The sequence below is a fragment of the Pavona decussata genome, unplaced genomic scaffold (assembly GCF_977016875.1).
Source record: "Pavona decussata unplaced genomic scaffold, jaPavDecu1.1 SCAFFOLD_51, whole genome shotgun sequence".
In the NCBI taxonomy this organism is placed as follows: Eukaryota; Metazoa; Cnidaria; class Anthozoa; order Scleractinia; family Agariciidae; genus Pavona; species Pavona decussata.
The window spans coordinates 3161837-3180750 of record NW_028145473.1 but is presented as its reverse complement, the minus strand read 5'-3'; the positions used below and the strand labels follow the sequence as shown (position 1 = coordinate 3180750).

General features: G+C 38.0%; 1 pseudogene; it reads left to right on the top strand.

Annotated features, from left to right (window-relative positions):
• The window catches only part of LOC146481088 (uncharacterized), a 45086-nt pseudogene extending 27233 nt beyond the window's left edge, over window positions 1-17853 (top strand).
• Window positions 17854-18914: the final 1061 nt, after the last annotated feature.

Below are 18914 nucleotides of genomic sequence, written 5' to 3'. Positions count from 1 at the left end.
TAAAGGTTACTCCGCTTCGGAGCAAAACACTGATCATAAACTTTCTCCGCGTTCAACTTCTCACTGGTGAAAGAAGTTGTGTCAGAATCCTGAGCGTGCTGAGCGGCTTCTTTTAGAGAGGCTTTGCTTGCTACTGTGACCACCGAGAAGACGTTGATTTTTTTAAACCAATATATACGGCCGCGAATTGTAATAATGTAGTGAATTTTAATAACTATCAAGAATTTTAACAACAGCTGTCGTGATTTGTGATAACTGCCATTTTCACTCCACTTCACTTTATTTACTTTTGCCACTGTTCTTACTTCCATCAATTGAATCTACAAGTACTTATTTAGTAGCAGGATGATCTCAGCAAGCTTGTAAGAGCTTTTCAGGGGAGATCACCCTTGGTTCTATTGGTTTTGTAGTAAAAACATATACAATAAAGTTGTCCATCTTAAGGATAAGGCAGATACATACATGTAAAAGACCTAATTACATAACATTTACAAGAGTTGCAACAGATTTTTTATATCATTAAATTTCTAGACTTCTCGTGCCTCGTAGGGATTATGAATTATAACAAAGCCATCCGTATTGAAATTGTAGTAATATTAATACTTTGGTGTATTTTGCAATATTCGGAGCTGTCGTAAATTGTTATAACACATTGTCGAGTTTCTTAACATAAAATGAGTCTCAAAATAAAACAAAATTGTCCTTTTCTTTCAAAAAAATAAAAGGTTACCATGTTTTTATATAACTTATTATAGGGCTCGCCAACACAATGGCTGCTATTTACTCGGTATTGGTGTGGCGCTTTTTTTTTTAGGGAACTAAGCAATGATGACGATGACGGCAATCTGGGTTATATCTGCCTTAAGTTTATTTTTAAATCATATAACGGGGCAGTGAGGAGAAGGATTACAGAAAAATACTCTTTTTTTCCAGTGTCTAAAAATAATGACACAAATTAATTTCAATTTCACTTTCTCTGTAGATGTAGTTTTTACCTGATTACAATTCATAACATCGGTTCAATCTATAGAGCATCGCCCAAGGCATTTGTTCCTACAGTGTCCTAAGCAAAAAGTTTCAGTTACCCACATCGTCAAATGCTGTCTATTACCAAACTACGTAACTGAATAACAATCTGATGAACCTTAAACGGCGGCCTGATTAGTGTGCGATTGTAAGGGCTACTCAGAACCTTATACTTTGGCACATCGATTCTATAAAACATCGCCGAAATATTTTTTCCCTATTTTCTTAAAGCAAATATCTCCAGTTCAGACCAAATGGTAGATATTCTGTTAATGAACCAAAACAACCACAAGATTTTAAACACAAAATGTCACCTAAAATGTTATCACATAAGTGTATTATTGTTTGTCACACGATTTAGTCATTTTGAGATGTATATCGCGACGTTTCGACTGCTTACTGCTAGCCTTCATCAGGCGATGAGGTCGATTGGTTACGTGGCACCGTTTATATCACGATGGTCGGCTGTGATTGGTGCATTTCGATCCTCACTGTTCCGGCGAGAAGTTGCTCACCCAGCAGTCCGTTGTTGTACCTCTCCGCCTGTTGAGTTTCTTGATCGTAGGCATCCACGCTTCGGGAATTTCAATTCCGCTGCCCCTGTTGACGTTATTAGGGTGAAGTCGTATGTGGATAGCTTCCTTGACCCTACGGGTGTACCAGTTTGAGTCTCCATCAATAAAGTTTCCCTCGTTCCAAAGCGGATAATGGCCGGTCTCGTGGGCGTGTTCAGAGACGTCGGAAGTCTGGGTACGGGCGAGTCATTTATCCCTGTCGTGCTCTTTGATTCTCTCGTACATAGATCTCCCTGTTTCCCCGATGTAGACTTTACCGCATTCACAGGGAATCTTGTAAACCAGGCCATCTTGATTAGCCGGATCGACGGTGTCCTTAGGTCGCACCAAATGTGATGCGAAAGCCTTGTTTTAAAAAAGCAGCGGTAAAGAGGCTCCGATAAACCCTGTACGTAGGGTAAAACGGCGGTGGATTTGAACTCTGCCGCGAGCTCTTTCCTTGGTGATCTTCTGCACAAAGGAAGAAGGATATCCGTTAGCGACCAATACAGATTACAGAAGCTTCTTCTCCTCAGAAGATGACTGATGGTTTGGTCACGAGAATTTTGCCCGGTCGTACAGACTATTCACAATACCGCGTTTTACTGATTGAGGGTGGTGTGAATCTTACGCTAAGTATTGATCAGTGTGAGTTGGCTTCCTATTGACGCTGGTGGTAAGGCGGCCTTCTGGTTCTCTTGAAGCTGACGCGTCGTGAAAGGCGATCTTGCTGTCATTCTCGGTTTCTATGGTGAAACGGATGGTCGGTTGCTGACTGTTGAGGTTTTGTAGAAAGCTGTCAACTCTGTCTCGGGCCAGGATGGTGATAGTATCGTCCACGTAGCGCTTCCTTTACATATGATTTGTCTGCTTTCTTGGCTAGCAGTTTGTCTCCCCAAACAGGTAACTCGGATTTCACGGCGACCAACTCAGCTCACTTCGCATCCGTCATCAGCAGTGAGAAGATTGCTGTTTAGCCACGTTTCTATCGGGGATGCCGTACAAGCCGGCTACGGAAGCTGACCGCACGACGTTAACTCCTGCTCAAATTGCGGACCTCTAGACTTCGTATAATGGATCGATTTACGAACAACGAGAAGACGTAGCAATGGGGAGCCCGGTTTCCGCAGTTATTGCTAATCTCTACATGGAGATCTTGGAAGAGAAAGCAATAGAATCCGCGCCCTGCAAACCTAAGATCTGGCAGCGCTACGTGGACGATACTAGGAAGTTTAAGAAACGAAGACGGCAACGGTAACGAGAACGTCATTTAAAAATATAACTTCTCGTTTTTGAAATTCTTTCACAATCATTTAAATTTGTTTAACTTGGAAAATGCTGGGGAACTCTCCAGGAACTAAATTAGTATGAACGACGTCAAAGTAACGAAAACTAAAGAAGATTTTCCGTCATACGCTCCCGTTGTCGAGAAAACCTAAAATTTAGTCATTTCACGTTGTTGTTTTGCGGAAGACGGCGAAGAAATGTACCAAAATGTAAAACGCACGTGCAAAGCGATTTCTTTTTGCTCATTGAGGCTATTGCTTTGTGGCGCTCTCGTTATCGTTGCCGTCCTTGTTTCTTAAACTCCCTACTATCACCATCCTGGACGGTGGTAGTCCATTTTCCATCATTTAAACTGTCGAGTACTTCTTAGAACTTATCCTTTCGATTTACTGCTTCAAAAGGGTTAATTTTCTTCCAACTAAAACGTTAACCCAATATGGCCACGTCACTAAAAAAGCCTTTTCTGTTCAAGAGAGAAATAACGAGGATATCCCCTCTAGGAGAAAACTGAATTTGCTACATGTAAAACAAGTTAATAATTGAAAGATGCACATTTCAATAGCGAAAGAAGGATAGATTTAAAAATCTGCGACGCGTACAATGGAACTTCCATTGTCAGATGCTGTGCCTGATTTATTGAATAAATCAAGCACAGCATCTGACGCGTAAAAGTCAGAATAGGCATCTTGTTACTTTCAAAATTTGAAATAATGACGTGGTATTGTAAAGGAACTGAAATATTAAATACCTGCTTCGGAGATTTGTCGTTGAGAACAAAAGAAAACGTTAACTTTAGATGAGTGGATTGTTTTAGTTATGTGATTCGCGTGATGGTAATCTTGACAGCGAGCCATTGAATTAGTCAAAATACCTTGCAAATTTTTAGTTCTGGATCCTTCGTTTTTAGCAGGCCAAAAAAGGCGCTTTGAGGGAGTGAAAAAGTAGGATTAAGGTTAGACTTCACCTATAGTTTTGCTCCTGAAAACATATGCTAGGACAGAAATAGGGGTCGAAAATCGGCCCTAATTTCAATTCGAAATCTGATCTTCGAAGGTCGCTATTTTCAACTAGTGAATTAGCACATTACAATTATGACTTACGACTTTATTTTTACACTTAACGAGAGATAATAGAAAGATCTACTTGCAGCCGAGACAGAAAGACAGGACTAGTTCTCGTTGCTGTGTGCGAGCCTACTAAAGATGCACGATTTTCCCATTTTTCCGGGCGGCTGAATCGGGCGTAAGGCCGTAAATTCAACTTTTCTAATTGTTAGGAAAACGAAAGAGCGGTGGAACTTTTAATTGTGATTTTTGAAAATAGTTTACTAAAGCGGACATTCAGGTGAAATAAAATAAAATCGGAAATTTCCTATCTGTCGTGGGATTTTTGATATTTACAGTCAGTAGCTCTTAACACTTCAAATATTGTGGGAAGGTGATGATCGAAGGACGGATAACAATAAAAAGTATTAAAACATTAGAAGTCAACTTGAAAACAATCAGGAGGAGGCCCACATGAATGAAACTGCAATATATAAACCAACAGTTACTATTAACACGCATGGAGCAAGTGTATTTAGCGGAGCAATCTTTCATGGAGGACACTTAAACATTTCCATAAACACAGTAAATCAGTAACCTAATGCAAACTCAGCAACAAGAAAGCACACCTTCATGCGCGCACTTTCCATGAAGTAATCTATATATTCTTGTAGCATCATGATCAGAATTGTTACGAAATGTTTGTTACTTTTAATGATGTCGAAGAAACGAAAGCACGACGGTAACGCCAACGAAAACGTCTCTTTAAAATAAGTACAGTCAAACCTGTATATAACGGCCCTGTATTAAGCGGCCACCCTCTATTAAGCGGCCACTTTTTAAAGTCCCGATTTTTCGCGCATACAAACGCTGTATTTGGTACCTGTATTAGGCGGCCACCTCTATTAAGCGGCCGCGGCCACCCTGTAGCAGTCCCATGTTTGTCTTTCTTTGTTATTTTTACCTGTATTAAGCGGCCACCCTTGAATGGAAAGCCATATACACAGTACCATGGATAACAGGAATTGTCGCTGGGAGTGCCGGCAGTCAACGACTTGCTCTACAAACAAAAGTTTCAAATTCCGAGGTGCCAAACGCACGTGTCCCACTTGTTTAAGTCGCTGTAATTCTTACCCTATTAATATTCCTATTTTAACTTGAAGAATTTTGTTATATATTGTGTTACTTTTAATTACCAACATTACCGTTATAACTCCACTTCGATCGTAACAACTATGAAATGACGGAATGAGATATTTTGTTGTGAACTGCGAGTCACGTAAGTAAGTGAGTTAGAAATACAGTACTGTACACCGTACAAGAGTAGAGGACAATTTATTGCACAGTGCTTTTACACAATGTTACGTATATTATACCATTAAGTTACGAGTTGGCACTGAACTTTGTTTAAAGTATTGATCGCTTGAAAGAGTGTTGATTGTCCTATTGTTTCCTTGCATGAAATGTTTTTGTATGATAGACACCATTAAAATTGACATTAGACAACACCCAGTGAGTATTTTTAGTGATTCTGTATTAAGCGGCCACCTGTATTAAGCGGCCAGTTCCTCAAGTCCCGAGGGTGGCCGTTATATACAGGTTCGACTGTATACACCTTATGTGATCTACTTTTTCTTAAACCGTTTAACTTGCAAAATATGAAGGAATTAAACAGGAACATTCAACAGCAAAGTAATTCAAGTCCAGAAAGTGAGAAAAAAAATTAATCACCTTGATCCCACGTTCTCCTTCAAATTTCGAAATTTTGGGCATTTCATGCAAGGAACTTTAGTGGCGACGACGGCAACGACAAAGGGAACGACACTAAACAAATATAACTTCATTTTACTTGGGTTACTTCGTGATTATCATAACTCGTTTAAAACTGTCCGGAGTGCTAGTTTTTCCTTATTAATCCTATTGTGTTGCATCGCTGACGCCGGTTGCCGTCGCCGTCCTCGTTGCTTAAGTTCCCTTTGTTAAGAAGTCAGAAATATGTACTATTTACATACGTGCGTTGGGCGTTTGGTAGTCAATAAACAATGTGACAGAATTTATCCAAACTCTAGAGAAAAAACCTTGTTTCTTTTTTCGTAGAGTCAGCAAAGATGTGTGTTCAACTGTTATGATGTTTATTATCGTAAAGCGATGGAAGACTTGTACTCTCTTTCGTTAAACTATGAGTTCAACATAATTCATAAAAGAAATCACAAGACGTTTGATCGCTATCCACTTCGTTCGTTGTATGAACTGAACCTTTAACTGAACATTAGCTGATAAACGTTCAACCTAACAGATTGACCAAAAGCGGATTAGCCTGAAAAAAAAAGGGATGTTCTCAACAGTTGCTGAGAATAAAAAAATAAAAAAACAGTAGAAGGGATTTTTTTATTGTGTTTTACCAAGGTTTCAAAACACGTACAACTTAATAAGCCGGCTTCTTCTGGTAGATTTGCCAAAAATGTAAATTATTTATACATAACAGACCATCGCAGAGTGCACGAACGCAATTTAAGCAGCTGCGAATGTTATTTTAATATGAACGTCAGAGAAAGTGATCCGGCATTAAGTAATAGTATTAACTTATCAATACAAAATAGAGCATCGAATGTTTTAATCACAACATCGTTTCCAAACACTTTTGTTTTCTATAATATCCAGGATATTGCCATCCTACGGAGATTGACATATCGTCTACGATGAAACTATAGCAAATGCCTAAAATTCTCAAAGTCATTAACGTCTTCCTTTCTAAAATCCCCTTTGGACGAATACGATAGGAAAACATGTTTGCTTTCAAATGAAGACGCCTTAGACGGTTCAAAAGAGGTCTGGCTCGGCTTCAACACTCATTTAAGAAAATTAAGGAAAGACAGTTCATTTATCATTGCAGGCATGTGGGCTGGTGAAATTAAAACAAAGGAAGTCAAATTGACACGAACAGAACAAGCCACATAGCTGAATCTGTAAAACGTAAATCAAGTTACAACTATTGTGCCGCTCAGTACAAATAACTGCTTGATAGGGTAACGTCCAGTAGCACTTAAACATACACTGCAGAGTTAATTATCTGATCCGTCATTTATGACGTGGGATAATATAAGCTGAGACGTAAAATAAGAGAACAAATGCATGCCACGTCTTACATAAAAGTCGGTCTCTTCAATTTCTTTTAAACGTCTTTCGTGAAATTTTTCTTATTTGTCACTTTACTAAACAAGTGAGCGAGTTTTAATTAATAAACACATTGAAGAACTCTTTACAGTCGGACTTGGGGGAACTATAAGAGTGCCTCTGTTGGCTTAGACGCCGATGAACTGCAAATATAACATGTTTAAAACATTTTATACGTCAAAACACGGTGCAGGTGCAGGCATAACATTCTGTTCACTGTATATGTTCCGTCGTGTTTAATATCTCCAGCATTTAATGATAATTTCTCTGTCACTACAACTCGACTCTACAACAACCTCACACGTTAAGGGCCTTCTAACGTATTTGGTAAGAATGTTTTCTTTTCTGTAGCTTTACAACTATAAAAGGGGTCATCGTCTATTTAGTGAGAATGTTCTCATTTTGAAGGTATAAGGACTGTTAAAGGATTCATAATCTGTTTGAAAACAGTGTTTTCATTCCGTTTAGTGACAACTGTTATAGAATTCATAACGTATTTGGAAAGAGAGGTTTAATTTATTCTTGTAGGATCAGAATTGCTACGAAACCTTCTGTCACTTTTCGTGATGTAGAGCAAAGAGGGAAGAAACGAAAGCACGACGGTAACGCCAACGAAAACGTCTCTTAAAAATACGTATTCACTTTATATGATCTATTTTTTCCCAAACCGTTTAACTTGCAAAATATGAAGGAATAGGACATTTTCGCTATGGCGTCATTTGTCTACAACTATTAGAATCCTTCAGTTTTTTGTTTTCTCATGCTAATTAGAGTATTGTTCTTTGCTCTCCACTGGGATTACAAAATTTGAATTTGAAAAGGAAAAACAAAATGAATTCTGGTAGTTGTAGTCAAGTGACGCCATCATAAAAATGGCCTATTAAACAGGAACATTCAGCGGTAAAGGCATTCAAGTCCAGAAAGTGAAAGAAAAATTCATCGTCTTGATCCCACGTTCTCCTTCAAATTTCGAAATTTTTGGCATTCCAAGGAACTTAGGTGGCGACGACGGCAACGACAAAGGGAACGACACTAAAAAAAATATAACTTCATTTTACTTGGGTTACTTCGTGATTATGTTTACTCGTTTAAAACTGTCCGGAGTGCTAGTTTTTCCTAATAAATCCTATTGTGTTGCATCGCTGACTTTGCCGTCGCCGTCCTCGTTGTTAAGTTCCCTTTGTTAGGAAGTCAGAAATATGTACTATTTACATACGTGCGTTGGGCGGTTGGTAGTCAATAAACAATGTGACAGAATTTTATCCAAGCTCTTGAGAAGACACCTTGTTTCTTTTTTCGTAGAATCAGCAAAGATATGTGTTCAACTGTTATGATGTTTATTATCGAAAAGCGATGGAAGACTTGTACTGTCTTTGGTTAAACTATCAGTTCAAAATAAGTCACAAAAGAAACCACAAGACGTTTGGTCGCTATCCACTTTGTTCGTTGTATGGACCTTTAATTGAACATTAGATGATAAACGTTCAAGCTAACAGACTGACCAAAAGCGAACGAGCATGAAAAAAGGGATGTTCTCAACATTTGCTAATAATAATAATAATAATAATAATAATAATAATAATAATAATAATAATAATAATAATAATAATAATAATAATAATAATAATAATAATAATAATAATAATACTAATAATAATAATAATAATAATAATAATAATTATAATAAAAACAGTAGAAGGGGGTTGATATTGTGTTTTATTAAGGTTTCAAAATACGTACAACTTAACAAACTAGCTTCTTCTGGTAGATTTGCCTAAAATGTAAATTATTTATACATGAGAGACCATCGTAGAGTGCACGAACGCAACTTAAGCAGCGGCGAATGTTATTTTAATATGAAGGTCAGCGAAAGTGATCCAGCATTAAGTAATAGTATTACCTTATCGAAACAAAATAGAGCATAGAATGTTTTAATCACAACATCGTTTCCAAAAACTGTTATTTTCTATAATATCCAGGATATTGCCATCCTACGGAGATTCACATATCGTCTACGATGAAATTATAATAAATGCCTACCTTTTTCTGACAAATACTCGCCTTCCGTTTTTATTTGAAAATTCTCAAAGTTATTAACGTTTTCCCTAATTACACATATCTCGCAGAAAAAGATGCGTTTTCAACCTTCTCCAGTTTAAAAGGATTTTCTAAACTCCCCTTTTGGACGAATACGATAGTAAAACATGTTCGCTTTCAAATGAAGACGCATAAGACGGTTCCCAAGAGGTCTGGCTCGACTTCAACACTCATTTAAGAAATTGAGGAAAAACAGTATTATTTCTCCTGCAGTAATAAATTAGTGATTTTCCTAGTAAAATACACTAGTTCAACATTACAATATTATTTCAATATTTCCACTAACGCCCACAATTACATCTTTCAAAGATAAAGTAATATCTTCTTTCATAACGTCGTACCAAAAAAGCCTGAAATCATTCCAGAACACTTTTGATAACGGGCAAACAAATAACAGATGTTCTAAATCTTCTGTTGAAAAGTTGCAAAAGGAGCAGACATCGGAATCCACTTTTCCTAGTTTCTTTAGCAGAATATTCGTGCAAATTATATAATTGGGTACCTTATCTTGAAAATCTCGCAGATACGTTTCCATACTGACATTAATTGGCAGAAGATAAATCTCAGATAATTCCTCTCGAGAAAGGAAAATTTATCCTGTAACCTCTTTGGACTATTTGATAAGGTAGCTTTTAATTGAATAAGCAAGTAATAGATAGTAATGTTTGCTTCTAGCTTCACCTGAATCAAAGAAAGTATTGTTGTGATAGAATCCCAACTTCTGAAAATTGCTGACATCATCTTCCTTATACCTTAAGAAATCTGAAATAGCCGACCTTAGACTATCCCACTGGAGAAAATTACATTTTAAACTCGTAACTTTTGTAATAGTATTTAGGGACTCTAAATTACTCTGAGATAAACCAAGTTACCTAATTGAAATCACATCTTAAAAAAATATATTTTGTAAAAAACCGATTCTCCATCTATCCTAACGTCTTTATTGTTCCAAATAATTGAACCTCTACTATCCTTTTCAGAAAAAGCATTCCTAAAATCTTCTCAAAGTTAAGTCTCTTAATCTCTAATTACACTTTACAAGTTAGGAAAATAGATAGAAGCTTTTATACAACGAAATATTTGTATGTTTTGACGGTATTCGTGTGATATTTTCTTAGGCTGACATTTACAGGCAACTGAAGGTACCAAAATCTGGAACTCTCTCCCAATATCAATTACTTCCTCATCTAGTTTTTTATTCACCCTTAAGGAAAAAATGTTGCAGTTTTTATCTGTAAAATCAGGAATTGACACTTACGCAGCATTATATTTTCTATTTATTAATGACAGTCCAGGTGGCCTCTCTTATAAGCCTGGTGGTTTCTTGAAGTCTCTTCGCCATAACCCTGACTTTCTAAATTGAATAATTTTTTTTTTCAATAAGGCAAATAAATGATGAAGATGATGATGGTGAATCCACGAATTTGGTTGTCAGTTTCGTTGCTTATGTCCGGGATTGTTCCTGATGTAGCCGCTGACCAATGCCATGAAAAAGAATATTCCGTGTATGGAATGTTCTTTAAAGGCCACACGTTTAAAACGGTTCAGGCTGGATTTCCAGCTGAGTGTTATCTCAGATGCGAGCAAGAGATTAGATGCCAGAGCTATAACGTCATCATTGGCAGAAATATCTGCGAGCTGAACTCCAGAACAAAAGAAGCCAGACCAGAAGACTTCATGCCTGATCGGCACAGATTCTACATGAGGCGTGCATTTGACCGAGGTAATTTTCTAGATTCCAAGTATCTTTCAATGAGTTTGCAGGTGATTCCTTAAATGTATATAAAGGCACCGTGCTCTTATGGAAGGCGTGGGATGATTAATAATTAATCTGTAGTCTCCATCAAGCAACAGTTTTATAGATTATCAGCTCCAGAGTATGCAGTATAAGCTACTATTTAGTCGCGAGAATATCACAATAGGATTTCTTTAGCTCCGACATACTGAGCTGAAAATATCTTATGCTTAAAATTATGCTTTTCAAGGGTAGATCGCGAGCTATGGTCAAATAATGTTGCAATTATGGCGTTTTGGCTGTAGACCACGGTATATTTTTTAAAAGGTACTTAAAAGTACCTATGCATCTAGTTTAAAAAACCTATCTTTTTGCTATGTGCTGGATAGTTCAATAACTATACTTCCACAGTACGCCGTAAAGAAATTTTTCAACTTGCTGAGTCCATCCTGTTGTTATTGAAGATAATGATTTTGATCGTTTTCTTCTCTTATCGTGCAGCACCGTTAGGCTCCATTAAAGACCTTGCTGTGGAATCATGTAGTGAAATTATGGCAAGTGAAGGCGACGAAATGGCTAAAAACGAGCACTGGATTTACTCAGATGGAAATGGCGGTCAGGTAATCCTGGCTAAATGTGAAGGTACGGCATTTTTCAAAAGTTTACCGACCCTGAATCTCGAATGTGTTGACCCGTTTTCTCAAGGAGTGCCTTGGGAGCTTGCCTTTGGTACCCATCATCTTCAAACCAAAGATGCACAAGAAGACTGCTTGCGGGAAATTAACATAGCTTTGTACTCGGGATAAGCTACCTATATCTGCTCGATACAGACAACAGGTCATTTTGCAGAAACAGCTTCAGTTGCCTATAAATGTCAAGCTTTAGTCACATATGGTATATCGGAGAGAAAAATGGAAATCTTAGGAGAATAATTCCAAGCCCTAGCCCCACTATTTATTCAAGTTTGACCAGGCATAGTTTACCGTACTTTTTCCAAAGTCAGGTTCTTATTTGTCCGCCAACCTTAAACAGTGTATTTCTGCCCACTTGGTAGCCAGATTAAAATATTTAACAATTATTGGACGAGGTTGAGCAAAGTATCGTTGTTTGTTAGTAGCGAGAAGATCAGTTATTTGCCGAAGCCGAAGGCTGAGTAAAATAAGTGATCTTCTAGACACTAACAAATCACGATATTTTTCGATAACCGAGTTTAATCATTGTTTTATCATTCGACCAACGAGTTTTTTTTCTGGCTTCAGCGTAAAATTTCCTCAGGAGAATTGCCAACTTGTCTTTCGATGACACGAGTGAGCTAGGCAACTTTTCCTGCTTTTTTAGTATTCTCACTGTTCTACCCACAGGTCACCAAAGCGTATGTGACGCAGGTTACTATGCAAGCGTGATATAAGAGTTTGTATGGCGTTAAAGGGGAAGTATCACGAAAATTTGCTGTCATTTCAAACCCCAAAAATGTTTGACTGTCAGCAGAAACAACGAAATAATTGTCAAGTTTGTTAAAAATTATCACCCCAGTGCAATAAAACTGTCAATTAGCGCCTCTGGCCAGAGACAGGGTTGGCCGGTTTGGATTGAAACTTGAAAAATATTAGGCTAATGTTTTTCAAGTTCTCGCATTTTTCTTTCCAAAATGCGCTAGAACAGATCACAAGTTGTTTCTTTCATGAATTAAGTTGATTCCTTTCCTCTCGTTATTCTAGAATTATTTGGCAGGTGATTGAAGGTCTTTTTTCATCATTTTAACAAAAGATATCAAAAACCCCATGATATTTCCCCTTTAAAATTGAATCGAAATTTAGGCAACAATATTGCCACAAAACCCACAAAAAATATAATTAAGGACGGTGCCTACTATTGTTACTGCGCATACGTTCTGCGTATCGCGAGATACTCGGGTTTCCTATGGGTGGTGCCTACTAATACAGGAATATTTTTGCACGGTTTAAAACTATTCGGAGGAAGCAGAACTTACCAAATGCTTTTGGTATCTCAAAAGAAAATTGGGGGTAACCATGCATTTTTCAGAGAAAATTAAGCTTCAATTTAGGAAAAAATCCCATACATCGCTTTATATTTTGGCACTTTTTAGAGATATTGTTGCTTAATTATCTCTGAAAAATGCGTTGTTACCCCCAATTTTCTTTTTAGATTCCAATAGGCCTTGCTTAGATCTGCTTTTCCCGCATAGTCATAAGCCGCACAAAAATACTTCGGTATTAGTAGGCACCGTTCATAAGTCTGAAAAAGCTTACCCGGTGTGTTTTGCTGTGTTTTAAATGCTTCTCAGTACTTCCAAACGCTGTTTTGAGCGGTTTATCTCTCAGCAGCTGGTCCACGTGCATCACTGTATTATGTTAATGGAAAGGTGGGAAACTACAAGTCGAATTTGAATGAAATTTGGCCTGTCATTTAAGAGCTTTTAAGGAGAGCACTTCAAAAAACGGGTAAGCTTTTTCAAACTTTATTATATTGTTTGTGGGTTTTGTGGGAATATTGTTGTCTAAATTTCGATTTAATTTTAACGCCATACAAACTCTTAAATCACGCTTGCATGGTAACCTTTGTCACATACGCTTTGGTGACCTGTGTTCTACATAACTCAGGGAAGCGATCTGCCATTTTCACACAAGAGCGTGGTTACAATTACGCATGCGCAGAATATAATTTGCAGCAAAACATTGTTGAGGCCCTGTTAGGGTTTTAGGATTACGGATTATTGGCTACCTAATTTAAAGATTATGGATTATTTGTGTTGCATTTCAAAATTATGGATTATTATCGGTCATTATCGAATCGACTATTTTTACATAAAATTGTATTAAGGACGGTGCCTACTATTGTTACTGCGCATACGTTCTGCGCATCTCGAGATACTCGGGTTTCCTATGGGTGGTGCTCACTAATACAGGGATAATTTTGCGCGGTTTAAAACTATACGGAGAAAGTAGAACTTAGCAAGTGCTTTTGGTATCTCAAAAGAAAATTGGGGGTAACCATGCATTTTTCAGAGATAACTAAGCTTCAATTTAGGAAAAAAATCCCATACATTCCTTTATATTTTGGCGCTTTTTAAAGAAATTATGGCTTAATTATCTCTAAAAAATGCGTGGTTACCCCCAATTTTCTTTTTGGATTCCAAGAGGCCTTGCTAAGATCTGCTTTTCCCGCATAGTCATAAGCCGCACAAAAATACTTCGGTATTAGTAGGCACCGTCCTTAAAAGGTTATAAAAGCTATAAAAAGAAAGACACATGCTTATCTCCAGTGAGGTCTCTTGGTCAAAATTCCGAGCCCGCGATGCCTGTATATTATAGGTCATAACACTTTCATGAACACACGCGTTGAAAGGTCACCGCCTAAGTAACCACCCCCTACGTTTCATCAGGGGTATGGAAATGCAATCTTTTGAATTCCTGACACACAGTACCTACAATCAACTACAAAAGGGTTGGGATAAATTTGCACTTACGATGTTTCCCTAGGCACGCCACAGAACACCACCCTTTTACAATGGTGAGCCTGTGTAATAAAATGGCTTGTGTATTTCAACATTGTCTCCTGGGGAGGGGTGGGATAAGTAAGATGGGCTTTAAACGAAAAACATGGCTTCATTGGTCAGCCACACTAAAAATTAGCAGGACTTTGTAACATTTGTCCCAAGACGTTTTGTACTTGATTGTAAGGCTATTCATGTAACATAATTTTTTTTAATTTGGGATTATTATATATAGATTGTGTTAGATTTTTATTTTAGAGGTATATTTTTCTTTTTACAAAATTGGGGTACGGATTATTTCCAAAAGTTACCCAGGATAATGGATTATTCAGACCCCCCTAGCAGGTCCTCACTGTTAGAGAGTATTGCACATGAGCAAACCATTATTTATAAGCAATTATTTGTAGGCCGCTTGATGAGCTCTCGGCCAATGAAAACGGAGAAACAATGCATCGAATGATAATAAGATTTGCTGTTTGAAATAAAAAGTTTTAAGCAGAACTTTGTTATGGTGATGCTTGCTTTTCAGCTTTTTTCAAAGTATAAAATAGCAATGAATGAGCAAATAAAACACGACTCATACCTGTACAATGGAAAACTAAGGTATACCTATTCGCTTTTGGAAATAGAGGTTGATGTAGTATTTTCACTTTTAGACAACTGGCAGAAAATCAACGCAGATCCTGTTTGCTTTGGAGGCAAAAATGATTCTTACGGTGCTTTCTACGTCACCAAGACTGGCCATGTCAATACCATGAAGCTTGTTCATAAAAATGGGTCGATACACAATCTCGTTCCCAGAGGCTGCGTTCCTTTTGGTCAGCACCAAGGAAGCAAGACCTCTGGGCTAATCAATGTCAAAATCCAGCAAATCGAAATCTGATTGGCTAATACATTTTACCGGAAGTGTCTTTGAATCGGAGGTTTCAAAACAAGAAATGAAATAGACTGTCAAAGATATCGAAGCAAAAACCGCCATAGAATCGAAATGCAACTAAATTTTCACACGCCATTTTTTTTTGCCGTGAGTAAGCACGAAAAAGATAGCAAGTCAAATCACATGACTAGACGGAAAAGGCGCGAAAACCTCTGCGATATGTTGCAGCGTTTGACAAAGCTGAATGACAGTTGACACTTGCGACGGTCGAGTTAGCGATGGACCTGACAATTTTCGGAAAAACTCCTCTAATTATCGACTCTGAAATGTGGTTCATAGTCAATGATGACCGTTTAAAATCGTTCTTAACATTGTTTAAAGCGGATAAGAGTTTAACAGCCTTTCTCGTGCTGTTGAAGGAACTGAAAGAAGCAAACTTGTAATCCATTCGCACCGCGGAGTCTGCGAGTTGATCTGACTGGAGCAGAATTTATTGAAGATTACTTGGTTGAACAGGAACAGACATTCTTTCAGTAGCCCAGCAGAAACATACAGGGAAAACCAACGGCCTTTGTCACCACTGCGTTAAAAGCTGAGTGTTCAAGAATGCTTGGCGCAAAAAGTGGTTCAGAAAGCGGACGGACAGAAAGACAAAAATATTAATGCTTGCCGGAATAGCGATCGTTGTCACTCTTTACACAACAGTTCATTTTTGAGCTTTGTAAGTTTGCAGCTTATAGGACTGATAAACCACATCGAGTGCAGGTAAAATATATTTTTTTTCCGGGTGCATGAGTATCTTAAGCTTTAATACACTGAGTGTGTGAATTGAAAAAAAAATTGCGATCTTTCTGGTAAGCTTAGATTTTCAAGTTGCTGGTTATTTCGGTTTAACGTTTACAGAGTTGTGTCCTGTTATTAAATGTACTTCTGCCATTTTATTGTATTTATTCTGGGATCATGGTATCTGGGTAAGCAAAAACTGATCTTGTGAAACCTATCTTTTGTAAATTTCACGGCGGAAAAAAATAAGCTTACATTTGTAAACAATTGCTGATATTTGTCGTCGACGGCAATCAGGTTAGGAACGGTATCTTGCTGAAGTTTCTCGAATGTTGTTTGAAAATCTTTACCCTGTTTTAGTTAGTTCGGGTTAAGGCTTATATAACCTCCGAACAGGCTCTATTTTCGTTTGGCTATAAACTTTACCACGGTGTCATGAAAAAACTTGGCTATCTGATACTGCGTAGACTGCGTATATTCACCCCCATTTTAAAGTTTTAAAAACTACATTTACAGGCGAAAACAAGCTTAAGGCGTGGGTACACCCGAATTTGAGTGAAATTTGAAGAGGTTTTGAGAATGGATAGAAGAAAGAAAATGATTTTTGGAACACTAACAGACAGTTGATACCCACGCAAGAGCACCCCGGGTTCCTAGTGGACTTACTTGATATCCGTCTATAACTACAAATTCTAATTTTAAAACTTCACTAAATCTTCAATATTTCTTATTTCTCTTAATTTTACTACTCTTTTGAGAAAAACTATCACCTCCCAAATATACCTAAAAATCACCCACAAATTTACAAAACACCCCAAAACATTGATTTGTGTAATGAGCATAGGGTTTTTGTATCGGCTTGAAACGCGAACGAGATATTTCCGTTGAACCGATTTTAAGCGGCGTGAAAACGGCTTTCAGGTAGACCCCCCCCCCCCCCCTTAATTTAATTCCAAATGAGTATAGTACAACAAATGGTTTCTAATTGCCATAGCCTATATATGTGTTGTTTTTTTTTTTGCCCCTGTCTATGGAAAATGTTTGGGTTTTTACGACCTTAAAATGTGCAAAATGAATTTGTCATTTGTCGTGGTTGAGAGAGGCAAATCATCGAAAATCCTTAAACCAAACCCAGATTTTACGCAGCCTTTGTTTCGGTTGTTTTGTTTTCAAGGAAATCTCACATGAATGACAATCACTGGCAAACGGGAGGGATGGAGGTTGTCACCTTTTTCACTCGTTTTTTTGGCCTTCGATGCTCTTCACCAGAGGCTGTCTTCAATTCGGTCAGCAGTATCCCCCTTTAAACCGGAAGCAGGATCCTTGCTTCCGGTTTCTGATTAGCCCAGAGCTCGTGGACGTGTGGCCACCGCTGGCCTAAAACGTGCGCGGGCTCTGGGGACGAGATTGGTCGATACACTGCAACCCGATTGATGGTGATTCCTATTGGACCTGCACGCATTCAGATTATTCTAACAAGCTGATGACAATGATAGCAAACGCCCGCAAAGAAGTCCTTTTGCCACCGACACAAGACTTGGAAGGATTTCCTAATTACGGTGAACGTGCTATTTGCCAGAAGCCGCACTTTTACAGTTTTGAAGGGATTGGCATCAAATCCCCACAATTGGTCTTTCACAATCTTTCAAACCCATTGTTTTTGTCACGTGGCCAGGAGTTGGAGGTCTGGTATGGGCAGGACTTGTTGGGACGCATTCAACACTGGTACCACTTGCGTTGATGTGTATGCTTGGTACATATAAACAGCAGCAGACTAGAACAACGAAGCTGCATGGATAGTTAACAATACAAAACAACCAAACTGTTTTCTTTTTTTTTTCGCTTTAAATTACGTTCCTCACTCTCGTTAATTTTTGTAGTTCAGTTTGAGCATCACTCAAGTTAGATTTTCTATTTTGTTAAATTAACAGGTATTATAAGCTTACAAAGAAAATGAATGGTAAAGTGGATTACATGTAAAGTTAAACCTGATATTTAAATTAATCGACACAGTTGGATGGCATGGTTGGTAAAAACTAAGAGACGGTGCTGTGTACTTTGCATGGCAACGCTTGACGTATTCAGGTGTAACCCGATTTATTAAAAACTGAGTCATTGTATAATGCAATTTGAAGGATTTGATTGGCTTAGCGGCCATGGTATATGAGCCATTATACCATGGCCGAGAAATGGCGACTATTAAAATTGCCTTCTGGTTGTTCTTGCAGAGCGAAATCAGTAAGATCTAGCAATATTTCTTGATTGTTTTCAATGAAACAATTATTCCACTTGCGCTTGTTGGATATGTGATGATTATAGCCAACTTGGCGCTATGCGCCTCGTTGGCTATCTATCATCTCATATCCAATGCGCGCTCGTGGAATAATTGTTAAATATGTAAGGAAAGCATTCATAAAAGGAAGTAGATCGTAGCCGCATTCTTGACCATGTTTAATCTTTCTTTTTGGGTGAGAAACACAATTATAATTACACACAGCGGAAGGTTCAATCCCTTACCCTTTCACGTTCCAACATTTTTTAAAAACAGGTCTGTATTATATATGACCACCCCCCCTCCCCAACCTTACCCTCAGTGTAACCCTCTATAAAGTGGTGCTTCTTCCCACCCGGTACCCACCCCTGGCTCTCAGTTTCATTGCTTTCTATGTTTTTTTCTATTTTTGTGTATGAAAATTCAAAGTTAGGATCTCAACTTTACTGGTCATCTCGAGGCAAGGTTCATAGCATTTAGACGTTGATGTCAGATGAAGGATCCAAACAAAATCACAATAAAAATAAGTGTATATCTTTTGTCTCACGATGT